The sequence below is a fragment of the Manis javanica genome, chromosome 5 (assembly GCF_040802235.1).
Source record: "Manis javanica isolate MJ-LG chromosome 5, MJ_LKY, whole genome shotgun sequence".
In the NCBI taxonomy this organism is placed as follows: Eukaryota; Metazoa; Chordata; class Mammalia; order Pholidota; family Manidae; genus Manis; species Manis javanica.
In genome coordinates, this window is record NC_133160.1 from 52,023,641 (window position 1) to 52,049,523 (window position 25,883).

At 39.5% G+C, this 25,883-nt stretch overlaps 1 protein-coding gene across 6 annotated transcripts in view; it reads right to left on the bottom strand.

Moving 5' to 3' along the window:
* SCOC (short coiled-coil protein) overlaps positions 1 to 25,883 on the bottom strand; it is a 55,978-nt gene that overhangs the window by 22,027 nt on the left and 8,068 nt on the right. For 2 of the 6 annotated variants that reach the window (XM_073237029.1, XM_073237025.1), the window contains exon 2: positions 7,595 to 7,669. The exons of the other annotated variants lie outside the window; for them this stretch is intronic. The gene's annotated coding sequence lies outside the window, so the exon portion shown is untranslated. The remainder of the gene's footprint in view (positions 1 to 7,594; positions 7,670 to 25,883) is intronic. 6 annotated transcript variants of the gene reach the window in all.

Consider the following 25,883-nt stretch of genomic DNA (forward strand, 5'->3'; position numbering starts at 1 on the left):
GGCTGCCTCTCCCCAAAACCTCTAACTTGAAAAATCTTTAGTTCTGTGATAAGTACCTATTTTTCTTCCTCCTTCCTTACACAGTTATCTGAAGAGAAATACTACAAAATGTCTTATAATGTGTTGGTGGGATGCCTATCAATCAAAAAGGAAAAGAACTACACCAGCTGGTGATCAAAGGAGCATCAGTAGAAGTTAATGGCATAGTAACAGGAGTGGGGTTTTTTTCTCCATTATTATTATTATTATTATTATTATTATTATTATTGTTATTATTATTTTTAATAAAATGCTGAAGTGGTAGGTAGATGCAAGATAAAGGTAGAAAACATAGTTTAGTGCTGTAAGAGGGGAAATGTAGATGATCAGGTATGTGTCTGTAGAGTATGTGTTAATACAAGCTAGACAAGGGCAACAAAACATCCACGGATGCAGAAGATTTCTCTCAAAACAGTGGGGGGTGAGGTTGTAAGCCTCACCTCTGTTGATCCCCAATTTCTCACCTGATGGCCCCCCTGCGACTGTGCCTGTCTTAGGTTGTTCCTCCCTTGAGGAATCTTACCCGTCTCTGGCTAACCAGTCATCTTCCGGGGCCATACAGGGAAATGTAAAGTTGGAAAGTGAGAGAGAAGCAATACCGTTTGAAAAGGTTAGCTTTTTACTTCTTTGCAGATTTATGCCCTGTGGCTTCTATGCCCAGCATTTGTCTTGAGGTATCTTTACCACTTGGAGGAATTATGATACTCAGTGAATTCGATATGAGGCACAAATTCTATTTAAGGGTTGTAATTAGGAAGGAAGAAGAAAAGCTATAGAGGTAGCAGACGGAAGAAAGCATGGGAAGATTGATTATTTCTTTGACATATCTTCTTGTAGAGTAACTTAAGCATGTATAGGTTTTAAACTACTAATTAAATTGCGCACACACATTAACATAATAGGAACACAGTTACATAACCAAAGCAGATCTATAATTACCAGCCATCTCCAGTGAAGCCAAGAAAACCAGTTAGGCACCCTAGGCATATGTGAAAACCCGTCCGTGATATAATGGGTATTGTCCAACTACCCGAACAGTCTGAGAGAAATCAGACAAATTAAAACAACCCATTCCTGGGAACTGTTCACATCACATATGTTCTTTTAACAGTAGATAGTCTGTAGTTGTAAGATTTTGGAATGCTACAACTTGCACTTCTCCTAATTCTTGGTTGAGTTCCAACAGTCAATTTTGTTGTTTTACTGAAAGCACACGCCAGCTTAGATATCTCCTTCTTCATTCCAATGGCAAGTCCAGGAACTGGTGGGATAAATGCAGCTACAACTGCAACAGTGCCAGGATCTTTGTTGAAGTTTTTTGATGATCATCTTCTGGAATGACTCTTCCAGAGAATGTTGATGTTGGAAGTTCTTCATATCATATCTGAATTCGTTTTCTGGGTAGCCAAATTAGGCTTTGATCCTCTGTATAAACACAAACAAACCCTTTGCCCACACTTTGATATGCACTTTATATCATTGTGAAGAACTTATTGGAGATCACCACACAGGCACTACTTTTTTTTTTTAAGAGAAAGGAATATTATCAGAAAAATGTACTTCCATAGCTGATAATGTGACACCCTTTAAATGATCAAAATTAAGGATATTTAAAGCATGCATTAATCATTGATTTACAGTTAGTTTTATCCTATCAGGGAATAATCCCCCTTTTCTTCCTTTTATTTTTTTTTTGTTATCATTAATCTACACATACATGAAGAATATTATGTTTACTAGGCTCTCCCCTATACCAGGTCCCCCCCCACAAATCCCTTTACAGTCACTGTCTATCAGCATAGCAAAATGTTGTAGAATCACTACTTGTCTTCTCTGTGTTGTACAGCCCTCCCCTTTCTCCAACCCCCCCATTATGCATGCTAATCATAATACCCCCTTTCTTCTTCCCCCCCTTATCCCTCCCTACCCATCCATCTTCCCAAGTCCCTTTCCCTTTGCTACCTGTTAGTTAATTCTTGGGTTCTGTGATTCTGCTGCTGTTTTGTTCCTTCAGTTTTTCCTTTGTTCTTATACTCCACAGATGAGTGAAATCATTTGGTTTTTCTCTTTCTCCACTTGGCTTATTTCACTGAGGATAATACCTTCTAGCTCCATCCATGTTGTTGCAAATGGTAGGATTTGTTTTCTTCTTATGGCTGAATAATATTCCATTGTGTATATGTACCACATCTTCTTTATCCATTCATCTACTGATGGACACTTAGGTTGCTCCCAATTCTTGGCTATTGTAAATAGAGCTGCGATAAACATAGGGGTGCATCTGTCTTTTTCAAACTTGAGTGCTGCATTCTTAGGGTAAATTCCTAGGAGTGGAATTCCTGGGTCAAATGGTAAGTCTATTTTGAGCATTTTGAGGAAACTCCATACTGCTCTCCACAATGGTTGAACTAATTTACATTCCCACCAGCAGTGTAGGAGGGTTACCCTCTCTCCACAACCTCGCCAGCATTTGTTGTTGTTTGTCTTTTGGATGGCAGCCATCCTTACTGGTATTAGGTGATACCTCATTGTGGTTTTAATATGCATTTCTCTGATAATTAGCAATGTGGAGCATCTTTCCATGTGTCTGTTGGCCATCTGTATTTCTTTTTTGGAAAACTGTTCAGTTCCTCTGCCCATTTTTTAATTGGATTATTTGTTTTTTGTTTGTTGAGGTGGGTGAGCTCTTTATATATTTTGGACATCAAGCCTTTATTGGATATATCATTTACAAATATATTCTCCCATACTGTAGGGTACCTTTTTGTTCTATTGATTGTATCTTTTGCTGTACAGAAGCTTTTCAGCTTAATATAGTCGCACTTGTTCATTTTTGCTGTTGTTTTTCCTGCCCCGGGAGATATGTTCAAGAAGAGGTCACTCATGTTTATGCCTAACAGGTTTTTGCCTATGTTTTTTTCTAAGAGTTTTATGGTTTCATGACTTACATTCAGGTCTTTGATCCATTTTGAATTTACTTTTGTGTATGGGGGTTAGACAATGGTCCAGTTTCATTCTCGTACATGTAGCTGTCCAGTTTTGCCAGCACCTTCTGTTGAAGAGACTGTCATTTCTCCATTGTTTGTCCATGGCTCCTTTATCAAATATTAATTGACCATGTATGTTTGGGTTAATGTCTGGAGTCTCTAATCTGTTCCACTAGTCTTTGGCTCTGTTCTTGTGCCAGTACCAAATTGTCTTGATTACTGTGGCTTTGTAGTAGAGCTTGAAGTTGGGGAGTGAGATCCCCCCTACTTATTCTTCCTTCTCAGGATTGCTTTGGCTATTCGGGGTCTTTGGTGTTTCCATATGAATTTTTGAATTGTTTGTTCCAGTTCGTTGAAGAATGTTGCTGGTAATTTGGTAGGGAATGCATCAAATTTGTATATTGCTTTGGGCAGGATGGCCATTTGACGATATTAATTCTTCCTAGCCATGAGCAGGGGATGAGTTTCCATTTGTTAGTGTCCCCTTTAATTTCTCTTAAGAGTGACTTGTAGTTTTCAGGGTATAGGTCTTTCACTTCTTTCGTTAGGTTTTTTCCTAGGTATTTTATTCTTTTTGATGCAATGGTGAATGGAATTGTTTTCCTGATTTCTCTTTCTATTGATTCGTTGTTAGTGTATAGGAAAGCTACAGATTTCTGTGTGTTAATTTTGTATCCTGCAACTTTGCTGTATTCCGATATCAGTTCTAGTAGTTTTGGAGTGGAGTCTTTAGGGTTTTTTATGTACAGTATCATATCATCTGCAAATAGTGACAGTTTAACTTCTTCTTTACCAATCTGGATTCCTTGTATTTCTTTGTTTTGTCTGATTGCCGTGGCTAGGACCTCCAGTACTATGTTAAATAACAGTGGGGAGAGTGGGCATCCCTGTCTGGTTCCCAATCTCAGAGGAAATGCTTTCAGCTTCTCGCTGTTCAGTATAATGCTGGCTGTGGGTTTATCATATATGGCCTTTATTATGTTGAGGTACTTGCCCTCTATTCCCATTTTACTGAGAGTTTTTATCATGAATGGATGTTGAATTTTGTCAAATGCTTTTTCAGCATCTATGGAGATGATCATGTGGTTTTTGTCTTTCTTTTTGTTGATGTGGTGGATGATGTTGATGGATTTTCGAATGTTGTACCATCCTTGCATCCCTGGGATGAACCCCTCTTGGTCATGGTGTATGATCCTTTTGATATACTGTTGAATTCTGTTTGCTAATATTTTATTGAGTATTTTTGCATCTACATTCATCAGGGATATTGGTCTGTAATTTTCTTTTTTGGTGGGGTCTTTGCCTGGTTTTGGTATTAGGGTGATGTTGGCCTCATAGAATGAGTTTGGGAGTATTCCCTCTTCTTCTATTTTGTGGAACACTTTAAGGAGAATGGATATTATGTCTTCTCTGTGTGTCTGATAAATTTCCGAGGTAAATCCGTCCGGCCCCAGGGTTTTGTTCTTGGGTAGTTTTTTGATTACTGTTTCAATTTCTTTGCTCGTAATTGGTTTGTTTAACTTTTGTGTTTCTTCCTTGGTCAGTCTTGGGAGGTTGTATTTTTCTAGGAAATTGTCCATTTCTTCTAGGTTTTCCAGCTTGTTGGCATATAGGTTTTCATAATTCTTTAATAATTCTTTGTATTTCTGTGGAGTCTGTCGTGATTTTTCCATTCTCATTTCTGATTATATTGATTTGTGTTGATTCTCTTTTTCTCTTAATAAGTTGGGCTAGAGGCTTATCTATTTTGTTTATTTTCTCAAAGAACCAGCTCTTGGTTTCATTGATTTTTGCTATTGTTTTATTCTTCTCAATTTTGTTTATTTCTTCTCTGATCTTTATTATGTCCCTCCTTCTGCCGACTTTAGGCCTCATTTGTTCTTCTTTTTCCAGTTTCGATAATTGTGATGTTAGACTATTCATTTGGGATTGTTCTTCCTTCTTCAAGTGTGGATTGCTATATACTTTCCTCTTAAGACTGCTTTCGCTGCATCCCACAGAAGTTGGGGCTTAGTGTTGTTGTTGTCATTTGTTTCTATATATTCCTTGATCTCTATTTTGATTTGTTCATTGATCTATTGATTATTTAGTAGCATGTTGTTAAGCCTCCATGTGTTTGTGAGCCTTTTTGTTTTCTTTGTAGAATTTATTTCTAGTTTTATGCCTTTGTGGTCTGAAAAGTTGGTTGGTAGAATTTCAATATTTTGGAATTTACTGAGGCTCTTTTTGTGGGCTAGTATTTGGTACATTCTGGAGAATGTTCCATGTTCACTTGAGTAGAATGTATATCCTGTTGCTTTTTGATGTAGAGTTCTATAGATGTCTATTAGGTCCATCTGTTCTTGTGTGTTGTTCAGTTCCTCCATGTCCTTACTTATTTTCTGCCCGGTGGATCTATCCTTTGGGGTGAGTGGTATGTTGAAGTCTCCTAAAATGAATGCATTGCAGTCTATTTCCCACTTTAGTTCTGTCAGTATTTGTTTTACATATGCTGGTGCTCCTGTGTTGGGTGCATATATATTTAGAATGGTTATATCCTCTTGTTGGATTGAGCTCTTAATCATTATGTAGTGTCCTTCTTTATCTCTTGTTACTTTCTTTGCTTGAAGTCTATTTTGTCTGATATTAGTACTGCAACCCCTGCTTTCTTCTCTCTTTTGTTTGCCTGAAATATGTTTTTCAATCGCTTGACTTTTAGTCTGTGCATGTCTTTGGGTTTGAGATGAGTTTCTTGTAAGCAGCACACAGATGGGTCTTGCTTTATTATCCAGTGTATTACTCTGTGTCTTTTGATTGGTGCATTAAGTCCATTTACATTTAGGGTGACTATGGAAGATATGTACTTATTGCCATTGCAGGCTTTAAATTCGTGGTTACCAAAGGTTCAAGGTTAGCCTCTTTAGTATCTTACTGCCTAACTTAGCTCGCTTATTTAGCTGTTATATACACTGTCTGGAGATTCTTTTCTTCTCTCCCTTCTTATTCCTCCTCCTCCATTCTTCATATGTTGGGTGTTTTGTTCTGTGCTCTCTTTAGGAGTGCTCCCATCTAGAGCAGTCCCTGTAAGATGCCCTGTAGAGGTGGTTTGTGGAAGGAAAATTCCCTCAGCTTTTGCTTGTCTGGGAATTAATTCCTCCATCATATTTAAATTATAATCTTGCTGGATACAGTATCCTTGGTTCAAGGCCCTTCTGTTTCATTGCATTAAATATATCATGCCATTCTCTTCTGGCCTGTAAGGTTTCTGTCGAGAAGTCTGATGATTGCCTGATGCATTTCTTTTCTCTCTAGCTACCTTTAAAACTCTTTCCTTGTCCTTGATCTTTGCCATTTTATTTATTATGTGTCTTTGTGTTGTCCTCCTTGGGTCCTTTCTGTTGGGAGGTCTGTGTATTTCTGTGGTCTGTTCGATTATTTCCTCCTCCAGTTTGGGTAAGTTTTCAGCAATTATTTCTTCAAGGACACTTTCTATCCCTTTTCCTCTCTCTTCTTCTTCTGGTACCCCTGTAATATGGATATTGTTCCTTTTGGATTGGTCACACAGTTCTCTTAATATTGTTTCATTCCTGGAGATCATTTTGTCTCTCTCTATGTCAGCTTCTATGCGTTCCTGTTCTCTGGTTTCTATTTCATCAATGGCCTCTTGCATCTTATCCATTCTGCTTATAAATCCTTCCAGAGTTTGTTTCACTTCTGTAATTTTCTTTCTGGCATCGTGATCTCCCTCTGGACTTCATCCCTTAGCTCTTATATATTTCTCTGCATCTCTGTCAGCATGTTTATGATTTTTATTTTGAATTCTTTTTCAGGAAGACTGGTTAGGTCTGTCTCCTTCTCTTGTGTTGTCTCTGTGATCTTGGTTTGCCTGTAATTTTGCCTTTTCATGGTGATAGAAATGGTTTGCAGAGCTGTAATGAGTGATGGCTGGAAGAACTTCCCTTCTTGTTGGTCTGTGGCCTTCCTCTCCTAGGAGAACAGCGACCTCTAGTAGTGGCTTGTGCTGGGCTGCTGCATGCAGACAGGGCTTCTGATTCCTGCCTGGCTGCTCTGGAGTTTATCTCTGCTTTTGCAGTGGGCGTAGCCTGTCTCGGGCCGCTGCTCCAAAATGGTGGAGCCGCATTGGAGGGGGAGCAGCCAGGAAGCTATTTATCTCTGTGAGGGGCCTCTGTGCTCCCTGCTGTCCAGGGGGTTAGAGTGCCCAGAGATCCCCCATTTCCCTGCCTCTGGAGTAAGTGTCCCGTGGTGCTTCCGTCTGGTTTTGGGGACCCTGTCCCTTTAAGACTTACAAAAAGCACTCGTCAAAAAAAACAAAGAAAAAAAAAAAAGCTGCTCACTTTTCTTTGTCCTATGGCCCTGGCCTCAGGGACCCGCTCACCGGTCTTGCTGCCCTGTTTCCCTAGTATCCAGCACCCCACACATGCACTGTGTCTGCGCTCTGGTGCGGATGGCTGGGGCTGGCTGTTCAGCAGTCCTGGGCTCCCTCTCCCTCCCCGCTCCAACTCCTCTCCTCCCGCCGGGAGGGGTGGGAGGGGAGCTCTGGTCCCGACAGGCTGGGGCTTGTATCTTACCCCCTTCATGAGGCGCTGGGTTCTCGCAGGTGTGGATGTGGTCTGGATGTTGTCCTGTGTCCTCTGGTCTCTATTCTAGGAAGAGTTGTCTTTGTTATATTTTCATAAATATATGTGGTTTTGGGAGGAGATTTCCACTGCTCTACTCATGCCGCCATCTTGGCTCCACCCGAGGAGTGTTTTTAAAATAGATCAAGTCATATTTTGTAGCTCTCCCCTTTCCCTCCCTTTTTTTTTCACTATTTCACCAAACTTTGCAACAATCAGAAGGAAGAACAAACCTGTGTGTAGTTTGTTTTAAAACAAAAGGTTGAAATCAGTGATTGTCAAGATAATTGGTAACATTAATCACAGCAGAAGTAGGTCAAGGCTTCCCCAGCTTGAAGCAGAGATCTGTCCAGGCTCACTGCCTTCTGTTCTATAGGCAGAGAACAAGAGAAAGCCTTGCTATTGAGGGCTAGGGGTTGGTCTGCATCCTGCCCAACAGTGCCTCTATGTGAAGTCTAAAGACTAAGGACAACTAATTCAAGCCAATTCAAGGTCCCTGAAAGCTGGAAGGGGCCCAGAACCTCTCAATGCTCATCCTTGGTGATAGAATCATGAGTCTGAGAGTTTGAAGTAGATTTTCTTTATGTTCTACAGAAAGAAAATGTTAAGAAGATATAATGTACTTTACATTTTGGGGAAAACTGATATGCTTTCAGAGGTATTCTGGAGTCCATCCTTCTCACTCACAGAAGTTTCTCCAAGGGCATCTCTATGGATCTTTATGTTCCAGGGTATTCATTTCATTTTGGACTTTGTTTCTCCCATCCAAAGAGTTTTATGTTAAAATAAATTTTAATATTCTTTTCTAATAATTATCATTGGCCACAACCCAACTCAATATTTTGACACTTTCTTGCAAGTATCTCTGTGGTTCAGGTTTGGATTAGATATAAAAGGTGTATAGTCTATTCTTAACATCACTTCAGAAAAGTGTCATTAGCTTAAAAAAGCTACCAGCCCTTGCTGTCCTGCAAGGGACCGTCTACAGAAATGGGAATTCTAGTGCTTATCCTGAAGGTCTGTTGGGAAGAAAAAATTTAAGAATCTGAGAGAAAGTAGCCTGGCGTGGGGGGGTTCTATAAGTACTACATCTGAATAGAAACTTCTTATAGCTGATTCCTTAAATTTATTGAGGGAACCAACTGATCTTCCTTATTAATGCAGCCCCATTGGCAGGACAAGTGTCTACATGTGTGTCCATGTATATTGAATGGATGGATGGATGAATGGATGTTCTCCAGATCCTTACTTTTTCTATTTCATAAAAAGCACTTGTTCTTGCTGCCTTAGAGGATGGCACTGTATTTCCACAGTGTTATTCCACCACAGAGCTTACATCACTTTCTATCAAATTATCTCACTGCCCCTTATCACATGTCAGTGAGAAGGCAGAAAAACCAAAGAAGTAATTTTCCTTATGGTTCCAGTCATGGCTCATCAGGCACATGTGGAACATTACCTAGAATGACAACCAACGTCACCTCCTCATAACATACATCTCTGACAACTGTCAGGAGGTAATTCAGGATAAACTAAAAGGCTCCATGAACATCATTTAGGGGCCAAGGAGAGGGAACTGCCAGTGAGTTGATCACATTTATCTCTTTGAGGTGGTACACTAGTGACCTCTAGTGGCACAATTGATTCAAGATGAGTTTCTGTTTCACAACAAAAAATTTTACTTGATTACTTCATTCCCTATATTGTCCCTTCACTTAGAAACATTTTTGACTTGTAGAATGACCTTAATTATGCACAGTGATTTGTATCTGTTCATAGTGAAATATTTTTGATAGAATCACAGAACTTTGGAGCTGAAAGAGCTCTTAAAGGGATTGATTGGTTTTATTTCGTCATGTGCAGAAAATGAAACCCAGAGAAATAAAGTGACTTGCCAGAAGTCTCGCACCAGCGGTGGGGCCAAAAGTCGAATGAGTCTAAGGCTCTTTCCAAACTTCAGATGACTGCAGCCCCAGCTGAATCTCACTGCAGCGGCATGAGAGACTCATGGGAGAACTGCCTAGCTAAGCCCTTCCTGAATCTCTGAGCCACAAAACAGGAAGCAAAATAAGATGATTGTTGCTTTACAACACCAAATTTTAGGGTACGCTGAACAGAAATAATCAGAACAAGGAGTTTACTTAGGGAATTTCTCTGATTCTATGAAAATTACTGAATGAAAAATACAAAATAATGTGCACTTCTTAATTACTAGTGGAATCTCAGGTAATAATAACAGCTATAATAAATCAAAGGGCTTTTGGTCCAAATGGATACATATTCTAATTGATAGAAATATAAGTTCTTTTTCCTCCTTTAGACTAAACATTTTTAAAGTATGCACATTTTGAAAATATGGACCCCAAGGAGGATATGTGTATTCTGCATCCTATAAAAATCAATGAGTCTATCTCATTCCAAAAGTATATTTTGAACTCCTCATGTATTAGTCACTTAAGGGAATATAGAAATCTCTTAAAGAGTTTATAATCTAGTTCTTAAGACACACAGAACCCACCTTAGGACAAATGTAAAATAGTGTGGCGCTAAGTATGATAGAACTTTGGAGAAAGGAGAGAGCAGTTGGGGTAGATTAGAAACATGTGAATATATGGGGTGGAGGCATGGTGAAGAAACTTTTGACTAATAAACCTTTTATTCTCCCAACTGTAAATTCTGAGAGAGTTGTCAGTGTTTCTGCCTTAATTCCTGTTTTTCTCCTGACCTATAACAGGGATACAATATAAACATATTGAACAAGGTTGAATGATACATGTTTGCAAGTAGTAGGAAATAAGTTGGCTGTCTAAAGTTTGAACCAGAAAATCTAAATAGGTGAAAGAGTAAATGAATAAATCAGCTGAGAAAGGCACAGAAAGCCAAGCAGGAATTTGATTCCTTACATTCCCAAGATAATGACTGACATGTTCTTCAGAAAGATTTGTGTAGAGGCAGTATGAATGAGTAGGGTGAATTGGTGGGAAAGACTACAGCAAGATGAGTACATAGTAACCATGATAGCTAACATTTATTGAATTCTAACTTGTTTGTAAGGTGCTGTATTGAGCACTTAAAATATCCCATTCAATCCTCACCATAATCTTATAAGGTAGGTACTATGATTGTCTTTAGTTTGCATGTGAGGAAACTGAGATCCCAAGAGGCTAAGTTACATGACTGTATACGACTGTTTTAGTAATTCAGTCATGAGGGGTGGAGGCAGTGGAAATGCAGAAGAGGGGATATTACCATAAACATTTTGAAGAAAGTAAGAGCAGGGTGTTTTATCAGATTAAATCAACTCTAGAAGATATAGATGAGGGAAGAGTCAAAGATGATCAGGGTTTTTAGTCTGAGGTTCTAGAAAAGTGATTTACTATGTTGCAGTTCTGACATGAGGATGACTTTGCCTCCAGTGCCTCCAGCCCTTTTTAACCAGAGGTTCTGAGAGAGAACTAAGCCCTCTTAAGGAGTTCATTGTATGAAATAAATTAAATTCTCTCCTTGCATTTAGAAAGGTATTAGATATGTGCCCTACCTGAGAGAATTGAGATAGTCACTCAAATCCTTTTCTGTGTTCCCATATAGTTCATTTGAGGAAACCTGGTTGAGAAAGACTATGATTATTTAACAGAAGACTTCCTTTGAAAACTGTTTAACATTTACTTAGCTTATTCATCTTTGTTCTTCTCTGGTCTAGTAAACCACCTGAAAAAACTAGGTAACTTTGACCAGGAAAGTACTGATTCAAAAGTTCCAGCTATGACTGAGCAGCTTTCTAGCTCTGAGCTCGCAGGCCATTTGATGTCCCAGTGCACTGAATTTAATTCTTGAGCTCAGTAGCTTGAACTGTTAGTGGCTCTGTTTGGTTTACTTAGTTTTGTTTTTGTTTTTCCCTATATAGAATTGCCTTTCTGAGAAGATTATTCCCTTCCATTAGTAACTTTGTCTTCTTAAAATGATGACCCCAGAAGCTAGACTTTGTAGATTGGTCACACTGTTATTACATGTAAAGTTAGCCCAGAATTTTAGGATCCTCCACGCCTTCCTGTAGGACTATTTCTCTTCTCACCTAAGGGGATTGGTGCCCTTTCCCTGCCCTGTAATCCACTGAGGTTGAGAAGGGCTTACCTCATGGTGACATTTAGCTGGAAGAGTCCCGGATGTTGACCAGAATATCTGTAAACCCCTATAGGTCATCACCACACTGATGGAGAAAGGTTTCTACAGCCTCCCAACCAGAAGTCTCCACCTGTTGTATCTTTAAATATTTAAACTTTGTGAAATTTTCTGGAGAATATTATTAGGACTGAGGCAGTGACAGAAAAAAAAATAATGGCTCTTTCAGGTAGAACAATAAAGAAACATGGAGGGATTTTAGCTAGTTACTATACAAAGCTCATATTTCAGGCTTATTTTTTGCATATTAGCAATGAAACTTTTTTAAGACTTCAAAAATGGTTTTAGTCAGGAATATTAATTGTAAAGAGTTTCCATTACATATCACAAATACTTTTACTGTATTTGGAAATAGATTTTAGTACAGAAATCATATAATAAGATTATACCATCTATTGTCATCTATAAGAATAGACGACATTCATTCAGTTTGTACCAGGTACCACATGCTTTTCCAAGAACTATTTTATTTATTTAGTTCTCACAATTTTTTCTGAGGTAGAGACTTATATCCCCATGCTATGGATGAGGACACTAAAGCTTAGAGAAATTAACTAACTTGCCTAGTGTTACCATTGCTGCTGAGCCAGGATTTGATTCGAGACTTCAACTGCTGAGCTTGGAAACTTAAGCATTACTCAGTGCTGCCTAAAGAAAAGGCATACATACTCCATAACTAAATAACAAACAAGGGAAATACCAGCCTTAGCAACAATGCAGAATTCTATGTGAACAGGTAATAGACTTAGCAGCAATGATTGTAACTCTCCACTAATGAAAGCAAATTATGAGTTCTTATACCTAAATTTGTTGGAGCCGAAGACTTCCTTTCTGTGTACTTAAAATAATAAAACTAAAACTTAAAAAAAAAACTCAAATTAGTGAGGTGTTGCTTTATCTCCAAACCCTTAAGCCAATAATACAATAGGGAGTATAGTCAGAGGCAGGACCAGAGGAGCATAAGTGCAAAGGTCAGACCATGAGATCAGGATGCAGAGAAAAAGGAGGAGGACTTAGGCCAGCATAAATGTTAGAGAAAGAAGGTGAAAGGGAGGAACAAGGCCACCAGGCACTCCCAAGAGGATAAAAGGCCAGGTAAAGGCAAAGGTAACAAACAGCAGAGTAGATTTAAAAGATTGTGGAGAGAATGAGGAAAAAGGAGGAAAAGAGAAGGCATGATGAGGTACAGTGAATTAAAGATCTCTTTTAGAATGTTGAAAATGAGACCAAATGTGATGAAGTGTTTTCCTTAAAAGTAGGAGGAAGGGTTATGAAAAGTAGTATAATAAAATGATCTGTCCACATGGTAATAGGATCATGTGCTATCTACAACCTAACTCCTTTCCAGTGGCCACTCACTGCAGGAGGAGCCCCACTTGGGGCTCAAAGCAGACACACTGAAGTTACAGCCTAGATCAAGTTCCTGACCTAATAGGCTCCATTAAATATTTGTCAAGCAGATGAGGAAGTAAAGGAATATTCCATTTTTCCCTGTTGGTCATCCTTCCCTATCTCTCTTTTTACATACTAAGGATAGTGACCCACTCAGTACATTAGGAAACCATGAGTGTATTTTGATAAAAATAAATACTTTCTAAAAGTTTGATGTGAAATGGAGCATTTACATAGTCACCAAATATCTCTGCTGCCCCCTCAAATACTTGCTAATTACTAAAAGTAAAAGGAGTAAGACACCACCATAATCAAGGGATCAAAGTTAACCTCACTAGAAAAGGAACAAATAGAAATTACGTTCAACCTGATAGGATGCAATGGGAAGGACACAGCATCACTTCTCTGATAGTCTTGCCATACTTACCATCTAGAGGAACATTTTACAAAGTAACTGCCTTATAATCTTTAAATGTATCAAGGCCATGAAAGTCAAGTAAAGATTGAGTTATGTTTCTGAGAACATAAAGTGACATGGCAGCTAAATGCAATGTATGATTTGACTAGAAGTTTTTGCTATTAACAGATATTAAGACAACTAATGAAACTTAAATGCACTTTGAAATTAGGTAATAGTAATATATGAATGTAATTTTCCTGATTTTGTTAGTTGTATTGTGATTGTGAAGGAGAAAGTCCTTCTTCATAGAAAATACACATGATGGTATATCCAGGAGGGATGGGGCATTGGGTTGGCAACTTACTCTCAAATAAATCAGGAAAAAAGAATCCTTTTTAGGGTACTTGCAAATGTTTTGTAGTCAAAATAAAAATAAAATTAAAACAAATAAGATATGAGTGTCAGGGTAGCATTTACAATTTATGTCTTCTTTCCCCTGTTCCCCCTGAGCCCCATGACTTGTGTCTTATAGCTACATTTACCACTTCCTACATTTTATCTTTCCAAGGCACCTTTTTTTTTTTTTTTTTGAGAGGGCATCTCTCATATTTATTGATCAAATGGTTCTTAACAACAATAAAATTCAGTATAGGGGGGTTAACGCTCAATGTACAATCATTAATCCATCTCAAGCCTAATTCTCGTCAGTCTCCAATCTTCTGAAGCATAACGAACAAGTTCTTACATGGTGAACGAATTCTTACATAGTGAATAAATTCTTACATGGTGAACAGTACAAGGGCAGTTATCACAGAAACTTTCGGTTTTGATCATGCAATATGACCTATAAACAATCAGGTCAAATATGAATATTCGTTTGATTTTTGTACTTGATTTATATGTTGATCCCACATTTCTCCTATTAATATTATTATTTTTATTTTTAATAAAATGCTGAAGTGGTAGGTAGATGCAAGATAAAGGTAGAAAACATAGTTTAGTGCTGTAAGAAGGCAAATGTAGATGATCAGATGATCAGGTGTGTGCCTATGGACTAAGTATTAATCCAGGCTTGACAAGGGCATCAAGACATCCACGGATGCAGAAGATTTCTCTCAAAGCAGGGGGGGTGAGGTTCTGAGCCTCACCTCTGTTGATCCCCAAATTCTCACCTGATGGCCCCCCTGCGACTGTGCCTGTCTTAGGTTGTTCCTCCCTTGAGGAATCTCACCCGTCTCTGGCTAACCAGTCATCTTCCGGGGCCATACAGGGAAATGTAAAGTTGGTAAGTGAGAGAGAAGCCATATTGTTTGCAAAGGTTAGCTTTTTACTTCTTTGCAGATTTATGCCCTGTGGCTTCTATGCCCAGCACTTGTCTCGAGGTATCTTTACCACCTGGAGGAATTATGATACTCGGTAAATTCGATATGAGGCACGAATTCTATTTAAGGGTTGTAATTAGGAAGGAAGAAGAAAAGCTATAGATGTAGCATATGAAGGAAACTTGGGAGGATTGATTATTTCTTTGACATATCTTCTTGTATAGTACCTTAAGTATGTATAGGTTTTAAACTACTAACTAATTTGCACACATATATTAACATAATAGGAATACGGTGACATAAACAAAGCAAATCTATAATTACCATCCATCTCCAGTGAAGCCAAGAAAACCATTTAGGCACCCTACGCATTTGTGAAAATTTATCTATGATATGATGGATATTGTCCAACTGTACTTTAACCATCAGACAAATTAAAGCAGCCCATTTCTGGGATCTGTTCACATCCCATATGTTCTTTTAACCATAGATAGTCTATAGTCATGAGATTTTGGAGTGCTACAACTTGCACCCCTCCCAACTCCTGGTTGAGTTCCAACAGTACAGATCCGGTCAAATTCGTTGTCTCACTGTATGCACATGCCAGCCTAGACATCTCCCTCCTCATTCTTATGGCAAGTCCAGGAGATGGTGGGCTGGATGCAGCCACAACCGCAGCATCGTCCGGATCCCTGTGGAGGCTTTTTGATGATCATCCCCCGGCACAAGTCCTCCAGAGAGTGCTGATGCCGGAAGCTCCTCCTCATATCGTATCTTAGTTCATTTTCTGGGTATCCAAGCTAGGCCTTGATCTCCTGCATAGAAACAAACAGACCCTTTGCCCACACTTTGACATGCCCTCTATACCACTGTGCAGAACTCATTGGAGGTCAGCACACAGTAACTGCTTTTTTTTTTTTTTTTTAATTAAGAGAAAGGAATATTATCAGAAAAGAGTACCTCCATAGCTGATCATCTGACACCCTTTAAGTGATCAACATTAAGGATATTTAAAGCATGATCATCTGACACCCTTTAAGTGATCAACATTAAGAATATTTAAAGCATGCGTTGATCTTTGATTTACCAATAGTTTTATCCTGTTAAGGAGTAATCCCCCTTTTCCTTCTTTCTTTCTTTCTTTTTTTTTTTTTTTTTAAATTTTTAATCTACACTTACATGAAGAATACTATGTTTACTATGCTCTCCCCTATATCGGGTCCCCCCTAACAACCACATTACGGTTACTGTCCATCAGCTTAGCAAAATGTTGTAGAGTCACTACTTGTCCTCTCTGTGTTGTGCAGCCCACCCTCCCCTTGCTCCTTCCCCCTCATGCATGCTAATCTTAATACCCCACTTTTTCTTCCCCCCCCTTATCCCTCCCTGCCCCCCCATCCTCCCCAGTTCCTTTCCCTTTGGTACCTGTTAGTCCATTTTTGGGTTCTGTAATTCCACTGCTGTTTTGTTCCTTCAGTTTTTCCTTTGTTCCTATACTCCTCAGATGAGTGACATCGTTTGGTATTTCTCTTTCTCCGCTTGGCTTATTTCACTGAGCATAATACTCTCCAGCTCCATCCATGTTGCTGCAAATGGTTGGATTTTTCCACTTCTTATGGCTGAGTAGTATTCCATTGTGTATATGTACCACATCTTCTTTATCCATTCATCTACCGATGGACATTTAGGTTGCTTCCAATTCTTGGCTATTGTAAATAGTGCTGCGATAAACATAGGGGTGCATCTGTCTTTCTCAAACTTGATTGCTGCGTTCTTAGGGTAAATTCCTAGGAGTGGGATTCCTGGGTCAAAAGGTAGGTCTGTTTTGAGCATTTTGATGAACCTCCAAACTGCTTTCCACAATGGTTGAACTAATTTACATTCCCACCAGCAGTGTAGGAGGGTTCCCCTTTCTCCACAGCCTCGCCAACATTTGTTGTTGTTTGTCTTTTGGATGGCAGCTATCCTTACTGGTGTGAGGTGATACCTCATTGTAGTTTTAATTTGCATTTCTCTGATAATTAGCGATGTGGAGCATCTTTTCATGTGTCTCTTGGCCATCTGTATTTCTTTTTTGGAGAACTGTCTGTTCAGTTCCTCTGCCCATTTTTTAATTGGGTTATTTGTTTTTTGTTTGTTGAGGCGTGTGAGCTCTTTATATATTCTGGACGTCAAGCCTTTATCGGATCTGTCATTTTCAAATATATTCTCCCATACTGTAGGGTTCCTTTTTGTTCTATTGATGGTGTCTTTCGCTGTACAGAAGCTTTTCAGCTTAATGTAGTCCCACTTGCTCATTTTTGCTGTTGTTTTCCTTGCCTGGGGAGATATGTTCAAGAAGAGATCACTCATGTTTATGTCTAAGAGGTTTTTGCCTATGTTTTTTTCCAAGAGTTTAATGGTTTCATGCCTTACATTCAGGTCTTTGATCCATTTTGAGTTTACCTTTGTATATGGGGTTAGACAATGGTCCAGTTTCATTCTCCTACATGTAGCTGTCCAGTTTTGCCAGCACCATCTGTTGAAGAGACTGTCATTTTGCCATTGTATGTCCATGGCTCCTTTATCAAATATTAATTGACCATATATGTTTGGGTTAATTTCTGGGGTCTCTAATCTGTTCCACTTGTCTGTGGCTCTGTTCTTGTGCCAGTACCAAATTGTCTTGATTACTATGGCTTTGTAGTAGAGCTTGAAGTTGGGGAGTGAGATCCCCCCTACTTTATTCTTCTTTTTCAGGATTGCTTTGGCTATTCGGGGTCTTTGGTGTTTCCATATGAATTTTTGAATTATTTGTTCCAATTCATTGAAGAATGTTGCTGGTAATTTGAGAGGGATTGCATCAAATCTGTATATTGCTTTGGGCAGGATGGCCATTTTGACGATATTAATTCTTCCTAGCCATGAGCATGGGATGAGTTTCCATTTATTAGTGTCCCCTTTAATTTCTCTTAAGAGTGACTTGTAGTTTTCAGAGTATAAGTCTTTCACTTCCTTGGTTAGGTTTATTCCAAGGTATTTTATTCTTTTTGATGCAATGGTGAATGGAATTGTTTTCCTGATTTCTCTTTCTATTGATTCGTTGTTAGTGTATAGGAAAGCTACAGATTTCTGTGTGTTAATTTTGTATCCTGCAACTTTGCTGTATTCCGATATCAGTTCTAGTAGTTTTGGAGTGGAGTCTTTAGGGTTTTTTATGTACAGTATCATATCATCTGCAAATAGTGACAGTTTAACTTCTTCTTTACCAATCTGGATTCCTTGTATTTCTTTGTTTTGTCTGATTGCCGTGGCTAGGACCTCCAGTACTATGTTAAATAACAGTGGGGAGAGTGGGCATCCCTGTCTGGTTCCCAATCTCAGTGGAAATGCTTTCAGCTTCTTGCTGTTCAGTATAATGCTGGCTGTGGGTTTATCATATATGGCCTTTATTATGTTGAGGTACTTGCCCTCTATTCCCATTTTGCTGAGAGTTTTTATCATGAATGGATGTTGAATTTTGTCAAATGCTTTTTCAGCATCTATGGAGATGATCATGTGGTTTTTGTCTTTCTTTTTGTTGATGTGGTGGATGATGTTGATGGATTTTCGAATGTTGTACCATCCTTGCATCCCTGGGATGAACCCCACTTGGTCATGGTGTATGATCCTTTTGATATACTGTTGAATTCTGTTTGCTAATATTTTATTGAGTATTTTTGCATCTACATTCATCAGGGATATTGGTCTGTAATTTTCTTTTTTGGTGGGGTCTTTTCCTGGTTTTGGTATTAGGGTGATGTTGGCTTCATAGAATGAGTTTGGGAGTATTCCCTCTTCTTCTATTTTGTGGAACACTTTAAGGAGAATGGGTATTATGTCTTCTCTGTGTGTCTGATAAAATTCCGAGGTAAATCCGTCCGGCCCCGGGGTTTTGTTCTTGGGTAGTTTTTTGATTACTGTTTCAATTTCTTTGCTTGTAATTGGTTTGTTTAACTTTTGTGTTTCTTCCTTGGTCAGTCTTGGGAGGTTGTATTTTTCTAGGAAATTGTCCATTTCTTCTAGGTTTTCCAGCTTGTTGGCATATAGGTTTTCATAGTAGTCTTTAATAATTCTTTGTATTTCTGTAGAGTCTGTCGTGATTTTTCCATTCTCATTTCTGATTATGTTGATTTGTGTTGACTCTCTTTTTCTCTTAATAAGTTGGGCTAGAGGCTTATCTATTTTGTTTATTTTCTCAAAGAACCAGCTCTTGGTTTCGTTGATTTTTGCTATTGTTTTATTCTTCTCAATTTTGTTTATTTCTTCTCTGATCTTTATTATGTCCCTCCTTCTGCTGACTTTAGGCCTCATTTGTTCTTCTTTTTCCAGTTTTAATAATTGTGATGTTAGACTATTCATTTGGGATTGTTCTTCCTTCTTCAAGTGTGCCTGGATTGCTATATACTTTCCTCTTAAGACTGCTTTCGCTGCATCCCACAGAAGTTGAGGCTTAGTGTTGTTGTTGTCATTTGTTTCTATATATTCCTTGATCTCTATTTTGATTTGTTCATTGATCCATTGATTATTTAGTAGCATGTTGTTAAGCCTCCATGTGTTTGTGAGCCTTTTTGTTTTCTTTGTAGAATTTATTTCTACTTTCATACCTTTGTGGTCTGAAAAATTGGTTGGTAGAATTTCAATATTGTGGAATTTACTGAGGCTCTTTTTGTGAGCTAGTATGTGGTCTATTCTGGAGAATGTTCCATGTGCACTTGAGAAGAATGTATATCCTGTTGCTTTTGGATGTAGAGTTCTATAGATGTCTATTAGGTCCATCTGTTCTAGTGTGTTGTTCAGTGCCTGTGTGTCTTTACTTATTTTCTGCCCGGTGGATCTATCCTTTGGGGTGAGTGGTGTGTTGAAGTCTCCTACAATGAATGCATTGCAGTCTATTTCCCTCTTTAGTTCTGTTAGTATTTGCTTCACATATGCTGGTGCTCCTGTATTGGGTGCATATATATTTAGAATGGTTATATCCTCTTGTTGGACTGAGCCCTTTATCATTATGTAGTGGCCTTCTTTATCTCTTGTTACTTTCTTTGTTTTGAAGTCTATTTTGTCTGATATTAGTACTGCAACCCCTGCTTTCTTCTCACTGTTGTTTGCCTGAAATATGTTTTTCCATCCCTTGACTTTTAGTCTATGCTTATCTTTGGGTTTAAGGTGAGTTTCTTGTAAGCAGCATATAGATGGGTCTTGCTTTTTTATCCATTCTATTACTCTATGTCTTTTGATTGGTGCATTAAGTCCATTTACATTTAGGGTGACTATTGAAAGATATGTACTTATTGCCATTGCAGGCTTTAGATTCGTGGTTACCAAAGGTTCAAGGTTAGCTTCTTTAGTATCTTACTGCCTAACTTAGCTTGCTTATTGAGCTGTTATATACACTGTCTGCAGATTCTTTTCTTCTCTCCCTTCTTATTCCTCCTCCTCCATTCTTCATATGTTGTGTGTTTTGTTCTGTGCTCTTTTTAGGGGTGCTTCCATCTAGAGCAGTCCCTGTAGGATGCCCTGTAGAGGTGGTTTGTGGGAAGCAAATTCCCTCAGCTTTTGCTTGTCTGGGAATTGTTTGATCCCACCATCATATTTAAATGATAGTCGTGCTGGATACAGTATCCTTGGTTCAAGGCCCTTCTGTTTCATTGCATTAAGTATATCATGCCATTCTCTTCTGGCCTGTAGGGTTTCTGTTGAGAAGTCTGATGTTAGCCTGATTGATTTTCCTTTATAGGTGACCTTTTTCTCTCTAGCTGCCTTTAAAACTCTTTCCTTGTCCTTGATCCTTGCCATTTTAATTATTATGTGTCTTGGTGTTGTCCTCCTTGGATCCTTTCTGTTGGGGGTTCTGTATATTTCCATGGTCTGTTCGATTATTTCCTCCCCCAGTTTGGGGAAGTTTTCAGCAATTATTTCTTCAAAGACACTTTCTATCCCTTTTCCTCTTTCTTCCTCTTCTGGTATCCCTATAATACGAATGTTTTTCCTTTTTATTGGTCACATATTTCTCTTAGTGTTGTTTCATTCCTGGAGATCCTTTGATCTCTCTCTATGTCAGCTTCTATACGTTCCTGTTCTCTGGCTTCTATTCCTTCAATGGCCCCTTGCATCTTATCCATTCTGCTTATAAATCCTTCCAGGGATTGTTTCACTTCTGTGATCTCTTTCCTGACATCTGTGATCTCCTTCCGGACTTCATCCCACTGTTCTTGCATTTTTCTCTGCATCTCATCCCACTGGTCTTGCATTTTTCTCTGCATCTCATCCCATTGCTCTTGCATTTTTTTCTGCATCTCTGTCAGCATGTTCATGATTTTTATTTTGAATTCTTTTTCATGAGGACTAGTTAGGTCTGTCTCCTTCTCAGGTGTTGTCTCTGTGATCTTTGTCTGCCTGTAGTTTTGCCTTTTCATGGTGATAGAGATAGTTTGCAGAGCTGGTACAAGTGACCGCTGGAAAAGCTTCCCTTCTTGTTGGTTTGTAGCCTTTTCCTGGGAGAATAGCGACCTCTAATTGCTTGTGCTGGGCAGCTGTGCGCAGACAGGGCTTCTGCTTCCTGCCCAGTTGCTTTGGGGTTTATCTCCGCTGTTGCTGTGGGCTTGGCCTGGCTGGGGCTGTTCCTCCAAAATGGTGGAGCCCCGTTGGAGGGGGAGCGGCCAGGAGGCTATTTATCTCCGTAAGGGGCCTCTGTGCTCCCTGCTGCCCAGGGGGTTAGAGTGCCCAGAGATCCCCAGATTCCCTGCCTCTGGTCTAAGTGACCTGTCCTGCCCCTTTAAGACTTCCAAAAAGCACTCTCCAAACCAAAACAACAACAGCAACAATGAGAGAGGGAACAGAAAGAATGAAAAAAAAAAAAAAAAAAAAAGGAAAAAACAAGCGATTTTTTTTTTTTTTTTTTTTTGTCCTCAGGTGCCGGTCCCAGGCACCCGCTCACTGGTCCTGCTGCCCTGTCTCCCTAGCACCAGGGTCCCTGTCCTTTCAAGGCTTCCAAAAAGCACCCACCCACCGGTCCCGCAGGGAAGGAACGTTCGATATTCTTTGTCCTCAGGCACTGTTCCCAGGCACCCGCTCACCAGTCCTGCCGCCCTGCCTCCCTAGCACCGGGGTCCCTGTCCCTTCAAGGCTTCCAAAAAGCACTCGCCAAAAAGAGAGAAAAAAAGGGGAAAAACGCGTGATTTCTTCCGTCCTCAGGTGCCGGTCTCAGGCACCCACCCACTGGTCCCACAGGGAAAAACGCGGGATATTCTTTGTCCTCAGGTGTCGGTCCCAGGCACCCGCTCACCAGTCCCGCCGCCCTGCCTCCCTAGCACCGGGGTCCCTGTCCCTTTTAGGCTTCCAAAAAGCACTCGCAGAAAAGAGAAAAAAAAAGGGGAAAAACGCGCGATTTCCTCTGTCCTCAAGTGCCGGTCTCAGGCACCCGCCCACCGTTCCCACAGGGAAAAACGTGGGATATTCTTTGTCCTCAGGCGCCGGTCCCAGGCACCCACTCACCAGTCCCGCCACCGTGCCTCCCTAGCACTGGGGTCCCCGTCCCTTCAAGGCTTCCAAAAAGCGCTCGCCAAAAAGAGAAAAAAAAAAAAAGGGGAAAAACGCGCAACCTCCTCCGTCCTCAGGCACCGGTCTCAGGCACCCGCCCGCCGGTCCCGCAGGGAGAAACGCGGGATATTCTTTGTCCTCCGGCGCCGTTCCCAGGCACCTGCTCACCGGTCCCGCCACCCTGCCTCCCCAGCAACGGGGGCCCGTCCCTCTAAGGCTTCCAAAAAGCGCTCACCAAAAAAAAAAAAAAAAAAACCGCTCCGGTTTCTCTCCACCCGCCGGGAGCCAGGGGGAGGGGCGCTCGGGTCCCGCAGGGCCGGGGCTTGTATCTTACCCCCTTCGCAAGGCGCTGGTTCCTTGCAGGTGTGGATGTGGTCTGGATGTTGTCCTGTGTCCTGTGGTCTCTATTTTAGGAAGATTTTTCTTTGTTATATTTTCATAGCTCTATGTGTTTTTGGGAGGAGATTTCCACTGCTCTACTCACACCGCCATCCTGGCTCCGCCTCCAAGGCACCTTTTTGCATGCATCACTAAAACTGCAAAAGGCAGTAGTGATGTTTTGATAGGTGTCCGAACCCTACCACTGGTATTTTTACATGCCTCTCAAAATCATCCCTAATGTTAGGATTAATATCTTACTTTCATTTATTAGAAAAATTCTAATGTTAAATCTTATTTTTTAAGTAAAAATAGTGCATAAATATAACACAAAAAATTCAATAACCTATAAGCCCTTTATACTAATAAATGCATGTTTCCGAGTTCTCTTCCCATCCAAGTCCATATGCATAAATTACTTTCTCATGGTTGTAATGACAACATAGATACTATTTTATATTCTGCCTTTCTTGTCTGATTATATTCTGGTATTGTCAGAGAACCTCTGGGGCTCTTCTTGCCCTCTGATTCTGTGATTACATTTTTGAAACACTGACCCCATAATATGAGTAGGGGACCATATTTCATTATTCAGTACCTGCAATGCAGCCACCTTATTGCTTCTGCCTAGACAGTGTAACGTGGTTATGCTCTGTATCTCATCATTTCTATCCTGATGCATTGTCATCTGATGAAGGCTTTGAAGCCACTCAGACATGGGCTGAAATCCCAGCTCTGTTGTGTACAAGTTACTAAATGTTTCTGAGTCCCAGTTTTCTTTCTGAAAAATACCTATCAGGATATTTGTGAAGATTAATGAGATAATGAATGTGAAGTTCTTAGCACAATACCTGGGATATATTAAATTCTCAATAAATGTTTGTTATTATCATTATTCATCTTAAGAAGAGCTTCATGAGTAGTTAGTGAAATGTGGGCTTACTCTGAATATCTAATGTTGTGACATTCTTAGTTTTATTTGTGATGAGTGATGGGTTATTTTTTAGATGGTATCAAGTATCTAAAGAATTAAGTAAGATTTCTAGAGAAACCTACTGATTTTCTAGTTATTACCAGAATTGAGAAACCTATAGGAAAACTAGAGTGACAGTTGATTAATCCTCTTTCTCCAGCATGGCTTTAGTTTTTTGGCCTCCCCCTCAAAAATATTACAAGAAAATAAAACAAAGTCCTTAAAGATGTAAGTATTGGAACATGACAGAAATATTACATACACAGTTTGCTTTTTAAAAGATTGGTTAGCTATGAGTTTGCTTTTCAAAGGTGATCAGTTAGCTCTGAATTTACCTAACTCCTTTCACAAATGATTGCATATTATGGAAGAAGGATAATGTCTCAAATTACAAAATGAGCAATAAAGAACTTACTGATTGTGTTAGTAAAAAACATTCTGCAAAAATGGCTCTTTGAAAATTCTTTGTAATATAGGCTATCTCTGGGAAGTTGTGTGCTAGATGATCACTAAGTATTTCAGAGCAACATTGGCTGAGAAATTTAGTGTTCAGAGGTCAACAGTCACTGACATTTGAGACTCAGTCTCTCAAATTATACATAAATTACATTTATTTACAGGTATTCTGTCTTGACACTATTTTAAAGCAGCTGGGATAGGAACCCACTGTGTAAGTCGAGGAACATTGTAATAGAATGAAGCTCAAGCCATTTAAAACTCTAAAATGAAAAAGGTTAAGAAACACTGTTGAAATATCTTCTAAATATTTTTATAAACAAAGCTTTATAAAGAGTTCTCATGACCTTAGAAAAATCTCTAACCTCGCTACCGAGAACGAAAATGAAAGCTAAATATTCACATGGATGAACAAGTAATAGTCCTTTTCTGCTGGAGAAAGGCAGTGAAGATTCTCAAGAGGGATAAGAAAAGAAGAATGAGTTTTAAAACGCACACTTTTAAAACAGCTTTTACTAACGTCATGCTACCAGACATGAGAGAATTGCGCATGTGCAGAGCCGAGTACTCAGAGCCAGTCATTAAGCTGACAATGAAACGTGTGTGGAGAAACAAGGGAACAATGATTAAATGGGGAAGAAAGCTAGTACAGGCTGAAAATAAGCTGTGTGCATCCTGGAAGGCTGGTGGCAGGAAGACCCAGGTTACTGTAACAGAAAGCCACAAGGAACACTAGCTATTTGGGACCATTCACTGCGGGCAGCCACTGAGTCCCTTCCATTTCCAATGTTGGATTGAAAATGAATTGTAAAGTCAATCTGTGTGAGCAAAGCATGTGTTTCTGGGACAACTTTTACATAACTCTGGTTCAGTGATTGATGTTCATTATTATTTCCAGTAGGGTCACTTACAGCTTTTAGATCATTTAAAATTCTTATTCCTAAGGTTGAAGAGTTCAACAGAAGTGATTCATCCAGTTTGCCCTGTCCTTTTAGAGTTCTCCTCCTCTCTACACTCTGGATTCTTTTTGAAGGCTCGAAGAGAGCTTGTAAAGGATCCCTGGAGGGAGCCCCAAGGGCCTCTAAGAAAAACGGGCTCAGGCCCTCAAATTCTCAACAAGTCAAGCAGGCAGGAGGCCTGTGACGGGAAGTGTGTCCACGGCTGATCCAAACCAAATGGAGCCTTTCTGAAATGAAGGTCCCCATGTTGAGAAATCGCCACCTGGGCCCCTTCGCAACAGGAGAAGGACCTGGAAGAGGTCAGCATTGCATTAGGCCATGTGCTCAGTAAATAAAATGCATCCCTGATTTTTTACATCTTCTGCAGATTATTCTCCAGTAAAAAAAAAAAAAAAAAAAAGCATAATTAACAAAGGATTTTGTATAAATTTAACATAAATAATTCTTACTTTCCCCTTTTTTGTTAATCTAATGAAGAAGAAAAGACACATAACTGGTACAAAACAACTGATGGATGGTTTTGTCTTTTGAGAGAAGAGTTAAAATACTAATATTTATCCTTTGATGAGAAACTTAGAGAACACTTTAATATTGTTTCTAGATTACTGAAAACATTTGGATACTG